Source organism: Cebus imitator, unplaced genomic scaffold (genome assembly GCF_001604975.1).
Source record: "Cebus imitator isolate Cc_AM_T3 unplaced genomic scaffold, Cebus_imitator-1.0 Scaffold10, whole genome shotgun sequence".
Lineage (NCBI taxonomy): Eukaryota > Metazoa > Chordata > Mammalia > Primates > Cebidae > Cebus > Cebus imitator.
Genome location: NW_016107325.1, coordinates 11,835,937 through 11,849,377, shown reverse-complemented (window position 1 = coordinate 11,849,377; position 13,441 = coordinate 11,835,937). Strand labels below are relative to the sequence as shown.

Below are 13,441 nucleotides of genomic sequence, written 5' to 3'. Positions count from 1 at the left end.
AAAAAAAAAAAAAAAAAAAAAAAAAAAAAAAAAAAGAAAGAAAAAAGGAAGAAAGAAAACAAGAAGTTGAGTTAGGCAAAAGAGAGAATATTCTGATGCAGACTTTCGGAGTAAGTTTTTAGCTCCCCCTTCTCACTCATTCCTAGGCTGGGAGACGTGGGGAGCAGAAAGCCTGGAATAGATTTACAGGGTGAGATCTGAGAGGTCAACCTGCACAGCCAGTACCACGACTTGCCTATACAGCAGAAGTTGGTAACAAGGAGTTAGTTTCTTCTTTAGTTCTACCCAATAAACGACTAATAGTACATAGTATTATTATCATATGTATTCTAAATGTCTTGTGGTCTAAGTATGTTATGAGGTATTAGCTCATTTAATCGTCACATAATCCAGTAAGTTCTCTTATTATTTCCACTTTCTGGAAAAGAAAACAGAGGCACAAAAAGTGATATACCCAAAATGTAATAAGCGCTGAAGCTAGGATGTCAACCAGCCAACCTGACTCCAGAGGCCACACTTTAACCACTACTCTACTGCCCTTTCAGGATGGTCCATTCAGGTAGCCAGCTTGGCATCTCCCGTTTTTTATCTAGCTGGAGTCATACCCAAGACTTTGCGTACCAACCCCACAGATCTACTGTGTTTAGATAACTTCAACAGCTCAGAATAGTCATTCATAAGACTAAAGAATGCATGGTGGGATCTTGGGTGGCTGCTGGTGATGAACTGAGCAAGGCGGGACTAAATGGAGCCAACAGGTGAACTCCCACCAGGACACTGGTAGTGGTGGCACATATATAGGCATCTTTCAGCTACTGAGGTGGTTTTGATACTTTAACTCTTGTGGTGTTAAGGAGACTCAAGCATAGGCTCTTAACACTGGGTGCAGTACTACTCGGCCAATGGGGAAGCCTATTAGGAGCGCGAGCCTGCAATACTCCTGTAAATATCATGGTGAAGAAATGCAGTGCATAGGAAGGGAAGTTAAGCCTGTTGACCTCCAAAGCCTTTCATTTTGGAAGCCTTGATAATTCCATGATTTCAGAGAGATATTGCTGCTCTTTCTGTAATTTCTATCTTTTAACATTGGCAGCTCAAACAGGTTCTTGGATGCTTGGAGTGAAGCTACTTATTAAAAAATAATTAACAGTGAGATCATCACGAGCAAGGCTGAGTTTTAACAAAAGAATTCATGGAATTTTCAGGGGTTTAAAGCTGCTATATATAAGCCTGAAGACTAAAATTAGCAACAATGAATAGGAAATAAAGCACTGTGATTAATGTCCGCACTGACCACAATTGGGTAGCTGCCTGCTGTTTTGAATCCTAATTTCTTCAGACCTTTTTGTACTAAATACTTTTTAGGTGATAAATCAACAACTGCTACACAAATTAAATGACTAAATTTCATTTTTTGAAGCACAGGAGAAAAGTCTTCTTTATATGCTTTTACTATCACTGGCATTTAACATATAGATATATTTTTACAAATCCCATTCGTAGATAGATATTCCCTTCAATAAATGAGAAAGCTATTCTCCACAAATCCTTAGCATGTATAGGCACTCAGCTATTAACAGGTGAGGTGGTTTTTCTTTTTTAACACATAAGACATATATGTATGTGCATTCATAGGTACACATCCATATAAATACACAAACTTCATTTTTCTTATGGCATGACTTTTTAAGCTAAAAGATGCATGAAAATGTAGCATGAAGTGATGAAAGGCACACAGAATGTTTAATATTTATATGTTAGCATACTTACTATGTGCAAAAACTACCACAGTCACTGGGGACAAAGATGAATGAGACACGGGTCTGGCCTAAAAGAGTGTCTATTATAGAGGTGACAGGAAGTGGGAGACATGAGGTACACAGATAAATATATCACTAATATCTAATAAGGGCATCATAAGGCATATCACATTTAAGCAGAAATAAATCATTTAAAAGGAATCTGTAATGCAGGCATCCTGATTTCACACCAGACTCTTAACAACAAAAGATACGTTGGAACTTTAAGAAGACCACTGAGAAATTCCTTTGTGATGAATGAACACACACTTCAGAATAAAAGCTGCTATTTATTGAATGTCTACTTTACATTCGTTTTCTCTAATTCTCACAATGTTGTAAGCCTGTTTTACAGATGAAACACCTAAGTTTCAGAGAGGGTCAGTGAGCTACATAATGTCACAGTGGGATAGTGGCAGAGCAAGAATTCAGTTCTAGGGCAGGCCACAATTCCACACTACTAAAACAAGAGCAAGCTTGTCTGGCTTTGGCGCTGCTGGTCATCTTTTCTGTAGCCAGGACTACTCTTTTCCCAGGCTGTCTGTTCGGGATTGGCTGCTTTCTCCTTTCTGTGCTCTTAGCTGTTGGTAGATTATCTCACTCTTGGCTGTTGAGATTGTGCTGGGTACAGCCTCTGTCAATGGCTTCAAGGTTTTGCTTCCCCCCAATATGTTCAGCAAAATGCTGGCTTCCTGCTTTCCTTGTTAACCCCTGGGGTGGCTCTTGTGTGTTTGGTTGACCCTGCAGTCTTCTGTCTATTGTAAGCATTCAGAATTCTCTGCTTGATCAGTGGTGTGGGGTGTGCTGGGGCAAAGGGAAGGGATTTTTCTACTCCCTTTGGCAGGAAGAATTGATTCTTTGTCAGGGTTAGAGTTGCCAACAGATGCCCCTTTGTAAGGTGTCATGATACTTCCTGGGTAACACCATTAAATGTTTCCTGGGGAGCAGAACTCTAGGGTCATTGCTGAATTACTATTTAACTTCCATGGGTATGTGAGCCTTCAACTGCTATTCAACTGTACTATTGAACTCTGCACGTGGTAAAACTAAGATTCCCATGAACTGAGTCTTTGATAAAAGGAATCATGGGCTGAATCTTTGACAGAACATGTCTGTTTTGTTCAACTCTGTATACTCAAAGTCCAACATAATGCATACATGGCACATAGTAGGTGTTCAACAGAAGTTTACTGAATGAATGGACTTGGAGAAGAAGCAGCTGGCTATGTGTTGTTATCTCAGCATTTATCTATTTTTTCCTCTGAATGAAGAAATGTAACTATGTTGACTGCACAGGTTAAAAGATAATTTAGTGACTCAGATTATAAGAGGTAATGAATATATGGGAAAAGTAATGAAGATGTAAGTTATTGGAAGACAGTTTGGGGTAGTACTGTCTGGACTAAACTCTACCTATTCTTAGAGTGACTAATAATCACAAGTAAATTGTCTACTTTTCTCTCTCATGCACACACACCCTTTCTGCTCTTCCAGGAATATATCTGGATACACATACAAAGGTGCTACAGAATTTCTAGGGGACCCAACATGAGAAGGACTGGAGCAATTGTATTCTGAGCTCCCTAACAAAAGTTCATTGCATAAATACTGAATGCTTTTTTCACCTAGAATCTCATGACAATTTATCTTTCTATAAAAAATAGGTTTAGAAAAGGCTTTGAAAGGTCAAATCTAACATCTGTTTCCCTAAGAATTTTGTTTTAAAGCATGGGTAACACATAATTAAGGGGCATTTATTCTATAAAAGGGAGAAATACTCTTTTGTCTCATTTGGTTTGTTTTGGGGAAGAAATTGGCTTATTTCTGTTAGCATATTTCCATTTAGATTTACTTTCAGAGGGGAAACATCTCTTCTTTGAACTTCAGCTTTATTTAATGTTTGAAGATGAAAGAAAAAATAAAGTGTGATGAAGAATAGTAAGGGATCCTGAAAGTACAGAAGTTACCAAATTTGTTTAAGGAGAAATACAAAATCTAAGCAGACCTATAACAAGTAAAGAGATTCAGTCAATAACCAAAAACCTCCAAGCAAAGAAAAGCTCCTGACCAGATGGCTTCACTGATGAATTCTACCAAACATTTAAAGAAGAGGTAATAATAATCATTCTCATTAAAACGAAGAAATACTTTCTAACTCATTCTACGAAATGAACATTATCTTGATACCAGAGCCAGACAAAGACATCACAAAAAAGGAAAACTATAGACAAATAGGCTGTATGCATAAAGATATACAAATTCTCAACATTGTGTCCCCAAAATACAAGGTGGTTCAACAAAACAAAACCAATCAATGCAATATATCACATTAGTAGAATGAAGAGGGGAAAAAACATAGTCATCTTAATTGGGCCGGAAAAAATATTTGACAAAAATCTGATACTACTTCATGATAAAATCACTTAACAGAGTGGAGATAGAAGGTAATTTCTTCAACCAGATAAAGGGCATTTATGAAAAAGCTAGTGCTAATTTCATATACAATGGTAAAAAAAAATGAAAGCTTTCCCCCTAAGCTCAGGAACAAGACAAGGATGCCCATATCCATTACATCTGTTCAAAAGTGTATTGTAAATTCTAGCAAGATCAATTAGGCAAGTAAAGAAATAAAAGACATTCAAACTACAAAGGAAGAAGAAAGAATATTTGCTGATGAAATGATCTTATCTACAGAAAGTCCTAAGGAATCCACAGTAAGCAAACAAAAAACAATTTACGCTAATAAGCAAATTTGATAACGTTGTAGGATATAAGATCAACATACAAAAACAATTTCATTTCAATACAAAAGCAATAATCAATCAAAAAATCAAATTAAGAAAACCAGGCTAGTGTAACATATCCATATAATTAAATATTATTCAGTCACTAAAAAAGAAAAAAATTACTGACACACCCAAAGCGTGGGTAGCCCTAACATGCTGTTAAGTAAAAGAGCCCAGACACAAAGGTCTGTATTATATAATTCAATTTATATGAAATATATATAATTTATAAATTCTTAGAGACATAAATCAGATTAGTGTTTGTTTGGGGATAGGGAAAGGAGGGAAATGTGAAGAGACTATTCAGTGGACACTGGGTTTCCTTGGGGGTAACAAAAATGTTTTAAAACTTTAGGGTAGCGATGATTGCACAACATTGTGAATGTACTAAATTACACACTTTAAAGGGGTTAACTTTATGTTATATAAATTTTGCCTCAATAAAAATAAAAACAAGAGAAGAAGGAAATTCTGTGTTACATTTGTTATGTATGAATTAGAGTTAATGCAAATTAAAAATGCCAAGCTTTATCTTTGAAAAAATGATGAATATTAAAAAGTAAACATTTTTTAATGCTCAAACATTTTTTAAAAATGAAAAGTAAGGAATTATATGTGGGTAAGGTCGGGGTGGTAAAGCCGTGTAGATAAAAACAAAAATCTTTTCTACAGGCCCCGTAAGTCAATCACAAAACATTATTTGCTCCTACTATGTTCACGGCATGACACTATGTAGTTTGAGTAACTGAAAGGCTATACAATCTACTGTCATCTCCTTTTCCTCTCGTGGACAGGCAGACGCCAATGCAATTGGCCTAGAAAGAATATTCTGAATCTGACTCAGGCAGGGAGGTGAGTTAATGGGGGTTAAAAGGAACAATAAAGGGGAAAAACCAAAATGAAAGCCAGAGAACACATCCAGTAGTCAATCGAATGGGGGATAAACAGAAGGATGAGGCAAAGCAATTAAACAGGGGCCACCAGATGAAATAGTTCCCATAAAAGAGGATGAGTTGGTGGCATATGGAAAAATAAAGATAAGGTAATTAAAGGCATTTATAGAGCACCTATGGCCTTTGATGGCTAAACAAAATGCCACTAAAAGCACCCACTTAGCTTGAAAAACAAACACGTAAAGTAGAAAATAATTTGGTGTTAAGTTGTATTTAATTTTATCTTAACACAAGAGAAATCTATATATTAGAGTGGGGCAGAGATGGATAAGAATATTTCATATGGCAAATTAAATTTATATTATATCCTAAGAAATGGGCGGGAATTGGACACTGAGGGGGTGAGTAGAGACATTTCTTGCAAGTAAGGAGCATAACGAGATGGACATGGGAAGGGGGATATATGAGACAGTAAGGACTTTGTTTAGTGTAATAGTTTACGTTGTGCAGAAAAAAAAATCGCGTTGGATAAGAATCTTGGGACCAGATCAATGAAGTTCTTAAACACCTGCATGAAGAGTTTGGACATTATCCTTCATGCTGTGAACAAGGATTTAATATGATAAAAGCAGAATTTTAGATCAATTTAATGGTATTTATAATGAGCTGAAAATTCGAGACAGCATAATAGGGAGATGACTGGTTAGGAGGTTTTCATGGTAATCCAGGTAAGATTATGAAAAGGCTAGGATGATTACACTTAAATTGAAATAAAAGATTATATAAACATAAAATTTAGTGGCAGATTAATTAAAGGAATGAATTCAAGTTGAAAAATTTATCATGATGCAAAAGTTTTTAAGATGGGAAACTAAAAGGAGAGTAGATAATTGTACATTTTAGGATAACTTAAAGAGTGTAATTGGGTTGTTTGTCGCTCAAAGGATAAATGCTTGAGGGGATGGAAACCCCGTTCTTCATGGTGTACTTATGTCACATTGCATGCCTGTATCAAAATATCTCATGGGCCCCATAAATACATATACCATATACCTATAAAATTAAAATAAATAAATAAATAAAATAAAAGGAGAGTAGAAACACTATAAAAGATGGTGTGATTGGAAAGAACTAGATTTGCTGCATGAACAAAGAGCCCATTTGAACACCCTGAGTTTGAGAGCCCAGATGCACATCATAACGATTTCCTCTAGGGAAGACATCCAGAACAGGAAGTGGAGAGAAAATACAGATCAGAAAACACAGATTTGAAAGTCATTGTTTACCACCTCTAGTACTCTTTTGAAGGGTTTCAATGTTAAGGGTATTTTGGAAAAAGGACTTAGCATACTGCATCATTATTTCATGGAAGGATTCTGCCTTTCCTCTTGCATTTGTCTATTCCTATAGAATGATGAAGAAACAAAGACATGGGATGAGAGGAATGCTGTTACAGGGTACCACACAGCATGTAAGCTGCTGCTTCGAGGGAAGTATTCCCCTCAGGGGCTTCCCTTTCCTGTTCATGCTCAGCTTGGTGCTGTACGAAATATAAGCCAAGTCAAGTATAAACTCAAAGGTAAATAATCGAGTTGGATCTTCAGGAAAATTTGTGCAGACATGAGTCTGGGGTCCCCACTAGCCTCATTGTGTAAGCTGTGCAGGTACCTTCGTGGGGAACATGGACACTTCCTTTCTGAGATGTACATTAAATATGGTTGAGAAGGTTCATCCCTAATTTTAAGTTGGCTTTTCTAGCAGGTGATTTCTCTATTCTAATAAAGGCAGTTTTCTAGTATGGAAGGTGAGGTGAGACCACTGAGGATCAAAAGCAACCAAAATAAGAAACTACACTGAGCCAAATAAACTTTACACTTACACTTTCAAAGAGGCGATCTCTAGAACACTTCTGAGGACCCAGCAGCACAGCAAGAGAACTCTTTAAAGAGAAGAAGAAAAATACATTTATATTAAAATCTTATAAATGCTGCAAATTAAAAAAACGCCCTATACAAATCTTTTATTAATAATATCCATCTGCCTTCAGAATTTATTGTCAGAAAAATGATGCATTTCGCTAACAAATGATTGCTGACCAATCATTCATCATCCTATTACTTTCCCTTCTTATCATTTTTTATTTCTTTTTCTTCTCACAAGGGGGAGTGGGTCCTTACTCACCTTCAGGGAATAAATGGTTTCAGAACTGTGCCAATTCAGATTTGTTTGCAAGATGCATTTTTTCAAGTATCTGATTTTCCACTGTTGTGGCTATAAGTATCATTAGAAAATCCTGTGATGGCAGCTGGGGTGAAACAGCAAAAGACAGCAACTCACAAAAAGGTAGTTTCAGCTGTGTAAACAACTATAATGGTGAGTTGGACAAAGATAATCTGACATGGGTAGGCACAAGAAGGAAGAAAGAACAGGATAATAAGAAAATAGTTCTCTCTTTCTCCCTTTACGGCAAGAATGAACTGCTTTCTTATCTAGATGACTTAGAAGGGAATTTGGCAGAAACCGTGTTTCCTACCCATAAGTGACCCAGAAGTCTAAATCAAGGAGGCCTTCTCTTTCTTTTCTCAATCTGCTGGTTCACTTAGAACAGCTCCCACATTTTTACTAGGTCTGTGGTGATGCTTTTTGAGGTTGTGGTTGTCTCTCCTATTTTATCCTCAGGAAATTTAATTTGTACCAAACCATTTCTTTGTACAAGCCTCAGATGCCTGTAAAAAGAGGGGTCAAAAGAGATCATCTCCATGCTTTCTTCCAACTTAATATTCTGTGATTTCAGAAAACATACACAAAACTGTTCACTTGGAAAGGGCTTTCAGGCTGACACAATTTATTCAGAAGTCACTTCTGCATTTCCATTCATAGCCTTTGAAGCCATTCTCCTTACGAAAAACTCACATAGACATTTCTCAAACACTGCAATCACCTACACCCACCCCAAGTATAAATTTTTATTGGGCTGGGTGCAGTGACTCACACTTGTGATCCCAGCACTTTGGGAGGCCGAGGTGGGCAGATCATTTGAGGTCAGGAGTTTGAGACCAATGTGGTGAAACCCTGTCTCTACTAAAAATACAAACAAATTAGCCGAGTATGGTGGCTCATGCCTGTAATCCCAGCTACTTGGGAGTCTGAGGCAGTATAATTGCTTAAACCCAGGGGGCAGTGGTTGCAGTAGGCCAAGATTGTGCCACTGCATTCCAGCCTGGGTGACAGAGTGAGACTCATCTCAAAAATAAATAAATAAATAAATAAGAAAGAAAAGAAAAGAAAATTATTGGCAGTGGCCAAGGGTAGAACAAGTGTAAACACTTCTAAAACCAGTGAAGTGTCATGAGATATGTTAACAATTTAGTCCTCAGTCTACCCATGCTTATTATTTCTGATAATGTCCACAGCTCTCTCTTTCTCTTTTCATAATTTGATAGTTAAATATTTCATCTTGTCGCCATCACCCTGTTTCTCCAAAAAGCTATTAATGACTTTTTAGAGAAGAATCAAATATTGCCAAGAAATTTAAAAATTATGTTTCATTAGAGTAATTCTTATTTAAAAAATATTGCTAGAAAAGATCCAGAAGAGCTGTAAAAAATAAATCAGGCTGGGGAGGATTTGGTGGTCCGTTCTGCAGGCAACCTTTTCTGAGCAATGGTGGATGGCTGAGTCCATTCAAAAGTCAGCACCTTTAGTCTTGCCTGCTTCAGTAGGAGTCTTGCCTTAAAGGTAACAAGAAGGCTGGATTATGGTGACGATAAAGAAAGCTCTTGGCTTAGTACTCTCTATGGTGCTGTACTCAGAATAAATGGGAAATATATTGAAAAATATTCTGAAAGTGAAGTTTCAGACTTTCTCCAGTAAATATTCAGTTGCAATTAAGCATTTTGGTTCAACATGGCTCTGAGTCTGAATGGTGCTAAGCTTAGATACCAGACGCAATATGGTAAATTCTGGAAAGAGGGCTCCTGTTTGGAAGTGCAAAAGAAAATCTATTAAGAATGTATTAGCCAGAATAAAAGCTGGTAAAATGTTTTCAAGATCAACTAAATAAGTGAGTTTGAAAAACGTTTCCTTTAGCTACTCTGTGTACAGGGTTTTCAGGGCTTTTACTGGAAAATTATGTCAGTCAAATCAATGGTGGTGCTCCTTTCAAGTCCTCCAGGAAATTGTCCCTTCCTCGTCTTTTTTTGTTTGTTTCTTTTTAAAGAGATACTAAGGGTTTTTGCTTCTTTGTTTTATACTGGTAAGAAGTTGCTTTCTCTCATCTAAAACACCTTAGTTAAATTCATTCATCTGTGTTCTTGCTTTAGATCCAAATCTGACTTTTGACTGTTTACTCCAAAACTGGCATTCCAATGAGTATCCACTTCTGCCAGTATCAAAACTAATAATTATGATGATAAAAATAATTATTGTTAACAATTCTAAACACCTCCTTAAAACTGTGAACACTGAACTCTTATGGTTATTTTGTGTTCTTTTATTTATTTTTGTTTTATTTATTGTAATTTAGGTTCAGGGGTAGATGTGCAGGTAATGCAGAATTGTTGCATAGGTACACACATGGCAAGGTGGTTTGCTGCCTTCATACCCCCATCACCTATATCTGGTATTTCTCCCCTCATTATCCCTCCCTATTCTCCCCACCCCCGCTGTCCCTCCCCTAGGCCCCTCCTACTGACTGCAGTGTGTGTTGCTCCCCTCCCTGTGTCCACGGGTTCTAACTGTTCAACACCCGCCTATGAGTGATAACATACGGTGTTTGGTTTTCTATTATTGTGTCAGTTTGCTGAGAATGATGATTTCCAGATTCAACCATGTCCCTATGAAGGACACAAACTCACTGCTTTTTATGGCTGTGTAGTATTCCATGGTGTATATGTGCATATTTTCTTTATCTTACTTTACATTTTAATTTTGGGTTGTATTTTGCTCCTCTTCTCTATCTTTTCTGCACTGCTAATACCACCCAATTTACAGACATTGACACTGTCTAAACATGAAAGAGAGCTAGAGGTAAAGACAAGACAATTCAAAACAACTTCCTCAGTTCTCTGATTCACTTGACAAAAAGAGCTACCCCCATAAATAACTTGTATGATAATAATCAGGAGTATTACTGCTCCCATAGACCAGTCTGCCTATGGTGCCTGAAGTTCGCCAACCTATGTAAATCATACTGCCAGTTTACCCACACCTTATACATTTGTAAACAGATACAGTTCAGTTTAAATAAACCTCATACGAGGGAAGATTTTAGGAAGAATGTGTTAATTCTAGGAGAGTTATGTGTATGGGGAACTCTCCCATTTAGCATGAGGACTATGGGAAAAGAGGTTAAGGCATGTTTTGAGTAATTTGGCATTTTTGCTTTTTTCTTTTTCTCTCCTTTTCTATTATCAGTGGTCTGGGTCAGCATCCCAAATTCAAATTTTCTATGATCACTCCAATTCTTCATAGACAACTTTGGTTTCACATTTATTCTTTTCTTGCCCCTACCACTTAACATGAGAAGGTGGCATGAGACTTAACATGAGAAATATATTGAAAAATATTCTGAAAGTGAAGTTTCAGACTTTCTCCAGTAAATATTCAGTTGCGATTAAGCATTTTAGGTCAACGCGGCTCTGGGAGTCATGCAAGTGCACCTCTCTGACCAGCAATGCCAATGGATCGATAATGCTGTAAACCACAGATATCACGGCTTTGGATCCAATCCCAACATGTATTATATGCCACTTATAACATGATCAATTTCAGCATATACACAAAGATATAATATCCCAACAATGTTTGAAAGAGATATAATATCCCAACAATATTTGAAATCAACAAAGAGTAAAAGAAGGCTCTGAATGTCTGATTCTTAAAGCAGGTAAACTCAAAGACAGATTTAATGTACACTCATTTTATCTGTTCTTTGTAACAGAATTTTATAGATGGTATGTGCAGAAAGCTTATCTTACTTATATGAAGAATTATCTTCACAAAACTTAACACACTCCATTGTTATATGTTTTAAAAATTCTTATACAGTATTCTTATAAACTGCAGCCCCAAGCAACTTTATAATTGGTAGGTTCTTTACATTCTTACACATAACTATGGTCTTAGTTTTTTGTTGAAATGATGCAGGATGAGTCCTCTGAAAGTATAAAAACATATACATTTTATACATTTTACACATTAATAGAATTCATCCACTTATAAATTTCTGATTATTAGATGTCTAATATTATATTAGTCAATGCTTTAAGTGATGTGAATACAGAAGGTGCACAAAATATGAAGCCTTTCTTTTTGCAAAGTTTATATTCTTGAAGGAGACAGATATCAATAACAACCACCACAACAACTCAACAAGTAAATATATAATATATGAGAAGAAAAATAAGGCAGATTATAGGCTATATTTAGCCATACTCTTTTCCTGAGTGAGCACTCAGTGATAAGGCGCCATTTCAGATCAGGTCAGGACCTTTCCTAAAAGGGTGACATTTGAGCAGAGATTTGAATGGAGATCTCAAGAGCACAAGTTTGAGATGTTTTATCTCCTGATAGCTTGTAGTCACACAGCACTAATTAAACAAATCAGAAAATAAAATTATTTCAACTAAATAGTCCATTGAACAAGGACGAAACAACTGGTTTTATAGTCCAAAATTTTTACTTTTTATACTGGCTGGTTTTATGGCACATGAATACAAACTAAGATATAGTTTTAGGCTTACTATCTTCTAGGGCAAAACAAAATCCCTGGCTGGAGCCCCCTGATGGCAAAAATTTTTGGTGGTTATCACCTTTTTTTATTCTAGAAATTGAGTAGCGAGTGATAAACCCAGGGAGTAGCTGAAAATTGTGACTGTTGTTGAACGCTGTCTCCCCAAGTCTGCAGTGAGAGTAAGCAGCCATCACACAACCAAAGGAATGTCAGCAAACTAGATGGTGCTTACAGCTATCTGTCAACCAACAGGGATGGACTGAGTGCTCTGCTACTTAAAAACAATCATTGTGCTAGTTTATGGAGAACAGATCCTCTGGAGAAAGAGTCAAAATAGACGAAACAGATGTGTGAAGAAAACTAGGAGTTCCAATGGAAGATGCCTGACAGATATGTTGAGAAGGCACTTGGCTGTGCAAGCCTAAAGCTTAGGGAAAGTCAAGGATGCAGATAGAAGTTGAATATTCATAAAAGCACCGATGGCACTTAAATCTATGATTACTGTGAAGAAAGCGTAGACAGGAATGAGAAGGGGGCCCAGCACTGAGCTCTGGGGCACTCCATTATTTGCAAGGCTGACAAGAGAAGGATCCTGCAGAGAAAACCAAGGTCAGTCCCATTATAGGGAAACTAGGAGACTGCAGTATGTCACGAAAGGCAAGCCAAGAAAAGACAGCACTTCAAGAAGAATGGAATGCCTAACTGTGTCAAATGCACTGCAAAAATAAGCAGTGATTGTGTAATAAAAATAATAGCAGCTAATGTGTGCTATACCTGTATTATCTGTAAAACATTGTTTTAAGGGTTTATACAGATTATCCCATTCAGTGTGCACAATACCCATATGGTAAGTAATGCTACAGTCACAACTGTATAAATGAGAAAACTGTGGAAGAAAATATTAATAACTTGCCCCTGGTCATGAAGCCTGACTACTGGATTTAGGAAGATGGATAACGTTAGTGGCCTTAAACAGAGCTGTTTCAGTAGAGCAGTGAAGCACCTAGAGTGACTGAAGTGGTTTGAAGGGAAAATGGAAAGTGAGAAATTAGAGATATCAGGTATAGACATGCACAACGTTACTATGCCTAGTACTTAGAATATTCAAACTAGATAGAAGTTATTAAAATAGTGCTAATTGTAGTTATTCTTTCAGATAACTGTCTTTCCTGCTGAACCATAAGCACTTTAACAGCATACTTTGCCTTTTTTTTTTTTTTTTTTTTTTTT

General features: G+C 36.8%; 1 protein-coding gene across 1 annotated transcript in view; it reads right to left on the bottom strand.

Moving 5' to 3' along the window:
• B3GALT1 (beta-1,3-galactosyltransferase 1) overlaps positions 1–13,441 on the bottom strand; it is a 583,718-nt gene that overhangs the window by 198,577 nt on the left and 371,700 nt on the right. Inside the window, exon 3 of the mRNA XM_017548485.2 lies at positions 7,358–7,417. The gene's annotated coding sequence lies outside the window, so the exon portion shown is untranslated. The remainder of the gene's footprint in view (positions 1–7,357; positions 7,418–13,441) is intronic.